Consider the following 9,452-nt stretch of genomic DNA (forward strand, 5'->3'; position numbering starts at 1 on the left):
CAGGGGAAGGGAGAGAGAAATGCAAGCAATTTTCCACAGGTGCAGCAAAATGAGAATATTACATGGCCAACATTTCCATGGTAATTATAATTCCACAGTTTTCTTTTTGGCTCATAATGCCTTCAGGTATTAAACAGCAACTCCTAACATATTGCACAAAGTAGGTATTATGGTTGATACTTGAGAAGTGAGAAGGTTAGAAGCTAAAATCAGTGATTCAGCAGAGGGCCAGGATCCTCACTTGGTAAACATGCCAAGCCTGTGGGAGAGGAGGGCACAGAGATGATGAGGGTAGGTAGCCTGCATCCAATTTAAGGGAGGAAAAAAGGCTCGCTCTGCCCCATCTTTTGCTCTGACTGCTTTTGCTGCCTTGAAGTGTTGCCCCTGTGGTTTGCCACCCTGCCTTGGAGCCAGCTGATTATGGACTGAAACCTCCACAAACTGTGAGCTAAATAAACTTTCCTTCCGTCATTATGGGTGTCAAGTATTTTGTCCCAGCAACAAGAGAAAAGTAATCAGAAGAATAGATAAAGCAGGCTGCTGTTTAATAAATATGTGTACTTTGTTTTCTTGTCTTAGAATTAAATGGAGAAGTGTACCAGTCTTGTGTAGATAACTAAGTGTGCAAACACGCATAAAATTTTATTGTTAGCCCAATACTCTTTTAATATTGTACTATATTGATTGACCCTGTCAAGGCATGCTTTGAAAATTCCACAAAACATGTAAAAATACATTTATTACCAGATTTCCATCAACATAAGAGGAGACTCTAAAACAACTGATCCCCTATATTTGACCTGGTGTATCTTCTTCAACAGGCTATTGCTATCTGAAATTATATATTTTTCATTTGTTATTTATTATCTATTACCATTACTGAAGTGCAGATTTGAAGAGGGGAGAGAATTCTGATCTTGTTTACCAGTGGATCTCTGGTACACTGATAAAGCTTTCAGGATGAATGCTGAAAACATGAGTTAAGAAATGGATATTTAGATTATTAAGACAAATATGTGTTCAGAGTTTTATGTAATATTCTCCTACTTCTATTATTTATCTTGTGCAATGACATTTCCAATGCAATCCATGCCCTATTGAAAGCGTCAGTTGGTAAATGTGTAATTTTCATCAAACTGTACTTTAGTATTAATCAAAATGAAAGGAATCCTCGTCTAAATATTTGTTGACCTTGGGTTCGTGTCATATTTGGATAATAAAGTTTGAGTGGATTATATTTTAAGAAGCACAGAGAGTTCTTCTTATAGTCTAATCATGAAAGAGATATGAAAGACAAACTCAGATAAATGCAAGAAAATAAAGAAAAATAAACAGGACAAAAACATCAGGAAAAGTGAAAGTTTTTTTTAAGGTTAATAAAATGTGCAAACCTTCAGTGAGATTATCTTAGAAAAAAACTGAGAGAACATAAAGAAGCAACGTGAAGAATGAAAAATGATACCTAACTACAAGATGTAGTGAAGACTTTCAGAATCACTGTAGAATCTGATTCCAATAAAATTCCATCTTAGACAATTTTCCAGATTACGATTTCACAAAACTAACTCACGAGAAAAAACAGCGTGAAAAAACTTAGCTATTAAAATATATATAAATTCATTCTAAGTCAAAAATTGTAGAGTCTTCAACTCATTTTGTAATATAATTCTAGATATGGAAGCCTGATGAAATGACAAGAACAAAGATGTTCAGACTCTCTTTATGAACATAGAGGAAAAATTATAAATAATATATCAGTAAATTGAATATTAAGAAATCAAACATAGCATGATTCAGGAATGGAGCCCTGCTTCAGTCTCAGACAAACCCACTAATGCAATTCCCTGCGTCACCAGAGCAATGCAGAAACGAGAAGGGATAACTTCAAAACTGCCAGCCAGGCAGGAAAATTCCTCACTCAGTCTTTATGTAACTGGAATTAAACTAAAAGCAGATGGAAACTTTTTCTTCTGATAAATGATGCGTGGCAAAGTAAAACACAAAGACAAACAGAAAATAAATAAGCACCTCCAAAACTGCCATCGATTCTCACTGTTTGGCTAGAGCTGAGTAGTGGCAGGGTTCGTGTCAGCTAATAAACTACAGGGAGCCCTGCGCCTTGGTGAGACTTTGATCTTTACATATAAAATCTCCAGTGAGCAACAGTGGTTCAGTACCAGCCTGGGGGATCCTGAGCTTCCGCCACAGTCACCTCAGATAACTGAGCAGGGATCTTGTTAAGATAAGTTTTTAAAAAGATGAAGTAATGTCTCATATAATTTTAAAGCAAATACACTCATTATTTTATTCATTAATTAATGAAACTACTAAGATCTTATAATTAATTCAAAGAGAAATCCAGTACACACAGAGGAAAGCAGAAATCCTGAAATAAATTCTCAAATAAAAGCAAAATGAATTGATACCCTACGGCAATAATCAAATGCACTGCTCCTAGGTACAACTTACTTGAGATTTGGGGGATAAGGCTCAATTGTATGACAGTCAGTGCTCTCTAAGTTGTGGAATTTTAAAAGAACTCCAAGATAATGAACCACAAAATAAACATGGAGAGTGACCTGGGTGGATGGCTTCTGGCTCATGTGAGGATCTCCCTCAATTTTTTGAGCAAAATGCTTGCAAGTAAATGTGTGGGGCAGCTTCCAGCTGTGAAACCCATCTCCTTTTCTTAAATAAGTTTCCCAAGCAATATATAACCAAAAACATTTTTTCCAGCCCACCCCTATGGTCTTACTCCCAAATCACATCCTCGTTACTTTTCGGTTTTCTAAAGGTCTGTGTGCTGGAGCATTCCCTGCGGAGTAGGGTGTCACATCACTAAGGATCACTTGTTTTATAAAATGCAAACACTCCTTGCATACAAAAGTGATAGCCTCAGCAGTATGATTGGCCTAAATATTTCCCAGGGACAAGCGGTCTGATTAGTGCCCTAAGGTGACAGGATATGGTGTCAGGCAAGCAGCGGGTTGGAAGCAGGGTGGCTTCGCACAGTGGGAGGAAGTGTTACCTGAGCAGAGGGGGAATTGAGGATTATAGGCCACTCACTATAAGAAAGCAAGATCCTGATAGAAAGGATGAACAGCCCGAGGACACTGTTCCTTTCTGTATCCATTCCTAGCCAGATGGATGATTGCCAGAGTGACGGAGTCCGCACTTCCCAGTGCCAAAGAGGAGGGATGCTCTGGACGGGGACTGGCCTATATCATTTATTGGGATACAGGCATTAGCGTCTCTGGACCACTGACCCATGCAGGGTGGCGACACTGCTATCTGTCCACTCCAGCTCCACCCAGCTGGCACTGGGCATCAAAGAATTTGCTTCCTGTAATGAAATCAGCTCTTTAAACCACTCAGAAGGACTTGTGAGGGGGATCACTACCTAGATTAATTTGCTACCAAAGAATGGGATGCCAAGGCCAACAAGAGAGAGAAAACAGTTATTAGGGTTCGGGGGAAAATGCAAGCCTTCCATTTTCCTTTTGTTCTTGTATGTCCAGCTGAATTAGGATGATTCCTACTTTCTAACCTAAATCAAGCTGAATTTTTAAGCGTTTTAATTTGCTTGCTGTGTTTCTGTCAGAACATGGTTCTCTGCATGGCCAGCCTCTGACCAGGGTGCCAAGAGGGCATTGAACAGTACTCCAGGCAGCTTGCTTGGCCTGGCGCTGGCCTGGCTCACACCACGTAGCCACTGGCAGTAATAGGGGCCTCCAGGACTGGATGCATAAATCGGGGGCTCAGTACAAAACACACAGCACCTAGTTTTAAAAAATGAAGGTTTTCAAGGAAGCAGTGGTAAAGAATCGAAACAGAGTGAGCCCCAGGGGCTTCAGTGAGGAACCAAGCACATCCAATATCACTATTGACTTCCTTGTTGTGCCAGAGACTGGAGGTTCACAATATGGGGCCAGATAAACTCCTTAGCCAGAAAGCTACCTTTAACAAAAACTGTGGATTGAGAAGAGAAAAGTCTTGGGAGAGGCAGGCAATCCTACATTTTTGGAGTCTACCAATGACAAAAGTTGCTGTATGATTACACTCCTTGGGAGTGTAATGCTCCAGAAGGTTTTTCTTTTGTGGCTTCATTTAGATTATACACATATATGTAATCCAGATTCTAATATGGATTACTATGATGTATCTTTATATTCTGTATTATGGATCATTTGGGCCACAGTTCTTTCATTACCATGGTATTTCAAGACTCCACTTTATGCCCGAGTTTAAGATTCTGCCAGCACAAAGCCATTACCTCAGAGGGCAGGGTTTAAATTTTAATGCATTATTCTCAAACTGAGTTCTACAGAGGTGTCCTAGGGTGCTCTAGCTCTCAAGTTTGGGAACCACTGCTTCAAGTACTAAGGCAAACAGATGCCACGGTCCCCCCTTCCGTTTCACTTCATTGCACATCTGTGCTAGAAAATCTCTAACACACCCAGGTGTGCAATATTCTCAGCCCTCCCGTGAGTGTGAAGACCAGCATACCTCAGGGCAGGACTGCTTTAAACGGCAGCTTTCATTATTGCCCGGGCATCTGGAGTTCACCAACTCCAAGGATGGTGGCCAGGGGAAGGTGGCTGGTTACGCATTGTCCCAGGAGGAAGGGGCACGGTAGGCCACAGGGCCTGCACCGAGAAGCACCAGGGTTGATTGGGAGGCAAAAGGAGTAGAAAGGAGAGGAAGAGCCCTTATCATGGTTTCTGTGGGAAGGAACAGGAGAGGGATGCAAGCAGATTTAGCCTTTGCTGCTTTGAATACTACCTGTGGGCTCTGGGGTGTTGGGATTGTCTCTAATTCTTAGTGCTGGGGTGATTAGGAAAGATGGAGAAAGTGGCCCTTGGAGACCTGGCTTCAGGATTAGTGGGTTTGTGTCCATGGAAGGCACCCTTAGAGGTTGGTAATTTATTATCTCTGCAAGTCGGTGATTCCAGGAGAATCAGTCCCTTGAAGGTTAGCAAGGCTTCAGACATTAAAGTGTTAGACATAAAAACCGTGCCTAATACAGTGACCTGGGAGACCTGGGCTACCCTGAGCCATCTCGGAGCCTTCCTCACTAACGGAGATGAAATGTTCTTGAAGAAAGATCACCAGGAGATGGTGCAGAGTCCCATGCACTGCTGGGGGAGACAGCCCATCCATCAGAGCCAAATACATGCCGCTCGAAGCAGAAAGTAAGTATGACACTCCTTGACTGTAAGTCGTCATGAGTTTGCTCCCTGGCTGTTGGACAGAGATAAGCAGAGATAAGCAACGTGTAACAGTTTCAAATGTATATTACTTTGATTTTTTTCCTTCTTCATTTTGTTAGTTTCTAACGCCAGTAAGCAGAATCTGACTAGTGAGAATCCCATTCCAGTCCCTTCTTCCTAGAGCAACAAACACACGAATGAGAGCCCAGAGGAGGCTGCCTGGAGTTTCCTCTCCCGTGCTCACACTGGGGGCTTGGTTCCTGCGGCCCCACACACGGTCTCATCTTGCTAGTGTCCTCGCGCAACCTACCTGACCTCGGGTGTATCTCAAGCTGGACTTCCAACTTCGGACTTATTTCTGCTCGGTCTCTGAGTTGGAGGAGGAAGAGCTCAGTATTCTGAGAAGGGATGTGGAGGGTGAACGCTCAGAAATGGCTGTGGAGAGAGGAGCAGTGGTGGGAGGACTTGTGATCAGCCCGGTCAGATCTGCAGCTGCAAATGGCCTAACAGTAGGGGGCAGACCAGAGGCTCGCAGTAACCAAGCCTCCATCAGCCAGCTGGAGGATCCTCTGGCTCTCCAGGGACAGGAGAATGCTCGATAGGTAGGAGGAGGTGAGAGGAGACTGGAGAAAAACAGTTTTCAGTCTCTGGGACATTTCAGGCCCTGTGATCAACCTTGTTAAGTCCTCACAAACACTGAAGAAGGTCAAAAACGAAAACTTGGGCACAAACATGGCTCATTTCTTTCACTTGTCTCCAGCTGTAAATGAGTCCACCCTTTAACGGCCATCACAGAATTTTCTCCGTCTTTGCATGCTCTCCTCCTCAAATGGTCCACAAGCTGGAAAGGCTGATGTGGTCCCAGCAGGCCCACGGATAACCAGCAGGGTTTAGGGAGAGCCAGCCTCGGGCTGTGTTGACCGCCACATGGCTTGGGCTGGGCTCTTGCCCCTCCAGCTTGTTGACCCTGGCCTCTGTCCAGCCCTTGTCTTTGTGTAAGCTGGACAATGATGCTCACTTGGAATTCAGCTCACTGAAGGTGACATCATGATCTGACCCAGAGGCTCAGCTACTGAGGCAACAGGTCTGTCTTCACCCTTCTTCTCAGGTGGACGCCTCCCTGCTACCCAGGATCCAGAACCCCAAACTCAGCCAGTCTGAGGGGTCTCCCCCCACCAAAGCCTAGGGCCCACCCGCCACTCAAAGGCAGCTACACTCTGTGGGAGCCCTGCCAGTGTCTTAAAGCTATTTTACTCTCTTAAGAAAAGGAAAGGACAACCCGGTGTAATGCCAGGACAGAGAAAGGAAAGGAAGACAGAACACTCGCTCTTCCTTGGCATCTCTCCACGTGTGCGTTCTCAGTGGTGCCGTCACCTTCTCTGCTGCTCTGCCTTTAATTCCCATGAAAATATCCTTGAATAGATCTTCAGGGCTGAGGTAAGGGTCACTTTGTTCCACGCATGTGTTCCACCATCTGGCCACCTGTTCCCTGATGTTTAAATTCATTGCAGGAGAAATGATCTTTGTTTTCAGTCTTCAGCTGCTAATGGGAGCTCTCTGAAAGGGGGCAGGAGTCGTGCGTGAGCGAAAGTGAGTTTCACTGCTGAGTCTTAGAGTCACGCTACGGTCCTTTCTCAAGCCACAGTTTTTAAGATCTGGATCAACATTTGCTGCTTAAAGCCTGTGGGTCAGATGTGGTCAGCTGTTGGCTCCGTGTGACCTGCCAGCGCCCAATAAATCTTTATTGAAACCCAGCCGTGTTCATTTGTTTGCGTACAGCGAGTAGTCAGCTTTGCGCTGCCATGACAATGTATCTGAGAAAGTAAGGAGGAAAGAGTTCTTCTGGCTCATAGTTTCAGAGGTGTTGCTCCAGGGCCACTAGGCTCTGTTGCTTCTGGGCCTGTGGTGAGACTGGACATGGCAGGGGAGGGGGAATCATGGGTAGAGCAAAAGCTGTTCAACACAAGGCAGCCAAGAAGCAAACTGAGAGAACGAGACAGAGACAGGGACAGAGAGAGACTGACCAGGGTGCCAGTATCCCTCTCAGGGACACACTTCTCTGGCCTACTTCTACCATCCAGGCCCTGCTGTTTAAAGTTTCAACCGCCTCCCAGTGGCGCCACAGGCTGGTGACCAGGTCTTTAACACGTGGACTTTGGAAACATATTTTCTGTGCTTACTTTGTTCAGCAGCACCAGGGTTGGTTAATTGTGACGCGGATTGTATTTATCATCTTAAATATTTCCTATCTGCAGGAAGCACTGGCTAACCCCTGCTGTTGACGAGGCGATGCAATGCGAGGGTCATATTCTGGCTCCAGCACTCTGTAGGCAGGTGACTCTGTGCCAGTCACTGAGTCTGTTTGCTCCTTGGCTGTGACATCTACAAACCTGACATATTCATATTGACCTCTGTGGTACATCATTTGAAAGGTAGCTGATGGTTGGGAAGTATACAGCAATGTCTTGCACATACCAGGTACCCAAATAGGAATCATTGGTGTGCATGCGGTATAAAAGGTGGGAACTCCTACAGGAAAGCTGGTTCACTCTGGGTAAACTTCTCGAGCTTCTCAGGTCTCACAATTCCTGGCTCTGCTGATGTGGCCCAGATTAAATCTGTGCCCTGAGGACCTGCCTGTCCAAACTATGCCTTTGAGCTTGGCCACCATGGTAGATTTCTGAGCATATTACTTCATTCTCAGTAAACACCACGCACAGCATCACCTGCCTTGCATGTCAGGAAGTGTAGCAGGTGACAGGGAGGACCAGAGGAATCATTCAGGAAGGAGTCCAGGAGTCCTGAGATAAAAGCAGCAATTAGAATGCAGTCCTCGGATGAGCTCTAATGGAGCCTGTTGCCTGCTGTTTATCATGAGCTAGATCCAGCCTTTCTAATTGAAGGGGTCAAACTCTAGTTTTCATAAATGAAAATGATCTCATTTGGGAAAATCACATCTTTCAGCTAATTTCAGATAGTTTCATGCTTCCTGTGCTACCAGCCTCCCCTACAGTAAATAAGAGAATATGTCTATTTATAAAAATTTTTATTTGAAGCTGCACCTTACAAAAGAATTGACAGAAAGGAACTGAACTCCCTTTGTGCTCTTGCCAGGTGTTGGAGCGGTGCTGGCACAGCCGACTTGGTTTTAGCCTCACAGCCATCTTTGGAGGGGCGGATGCTTTTCTGTGGCTTCGTGGAGCTGTGTCCTGGTCGCGCTGACTGGGGGTCAAGAGATCTGACCTCTGCTGAAGGCATTGTCATGTTACCTCAAACTATGCCTCAAACTACACGTCTGTTCTGGGGTTGACTGTGTGTGTCAACTTGAAGGCTCTTGGATGGGATTAATGTTTAGGTTCATAGACCAAGTACAGCACATTGTCCTCCAAGCCACGGGGGATGCTGTAGTTTGGACCTTGGTTGTCCCCCAAGGGCCATGTGTGAAAAGCTTTGGTCTCTATCGTGTGACACTATTGGGAGGTGGTAGAGTCATTTGGGAGTGGGGGTGAGTGGGTAAAAGTGGGGTGTGCGCTTGAAGCTGACGAGTTAATCTCGATGGTCAGTTTGAGCAGATTGGGACACACGTGGGAAATTAGTGAAGCACACTTGGGAGTTTGTCTGTGCAGATTTTTCCAGAGATGACTGTCACGTGGGTCAGCAAGCTGAAGAGGAAGATCTGCCCTGCACAAGGGTGGCCTCATCCAGTAAGAGAGAGGCCCGGATGGAACCAAAGTGGAGCATGGAAGAATCCTGCCGGAACATTCTCTCTCCCTTTCCCAGTCTCTGTCTCTCAGCCTCTCTGTGTCTCTGTGTTTCTGCCTCTCTCTCTCTCTCTCTCTCTCTCTCTCTCTCTCTCTCTCTGCCACCATACTGTATGAAGCTTTTCTCTGTTACGTCCTCCCCTCCCCATGATGTTCCAGCTCATCACAGGCCCACAGCAGAGGAGCCACCCACCATAGATGGGCTGACACCTCTGAAGCACTGAGCCAAACCAAATCGTTCTTCCTTATAGCTGAATTTTTCAGGTATTTTTGTCACATCATAGTGACAAAAAGCTAGCACACTCCCCATACAAGAAGGAATCCTCTAGCTGACTGTTTTTCAGATTTCCTATGTACTATCAGCCATCCTGGGTCTCTGGCCTCGCCAGGCTTTGGACTGGAACCGCACTGTCTGCTCCAACCTGCTGTGTCACACAGCACAGATTCAGACTTGCCAAACTTCCTCACTGTGAGATGTGAC

This window comes from Cavia porcellus, unplaced genomic scaffold, assembly GCF_034190915.1.
Source record: "Cavia porcellus strain 051 isolate PalLab524CR breed Dunkin Hartley unplaced genomic scaffold, mCavPor4.1 scaffold_15, whole genome shotgun sequence".
Lineage (NCBI taxonomy): Eukaryota > Metazoa > Chordata > Mammalia > Rodentia > Caviidae > Cavia > Cavia porcellus.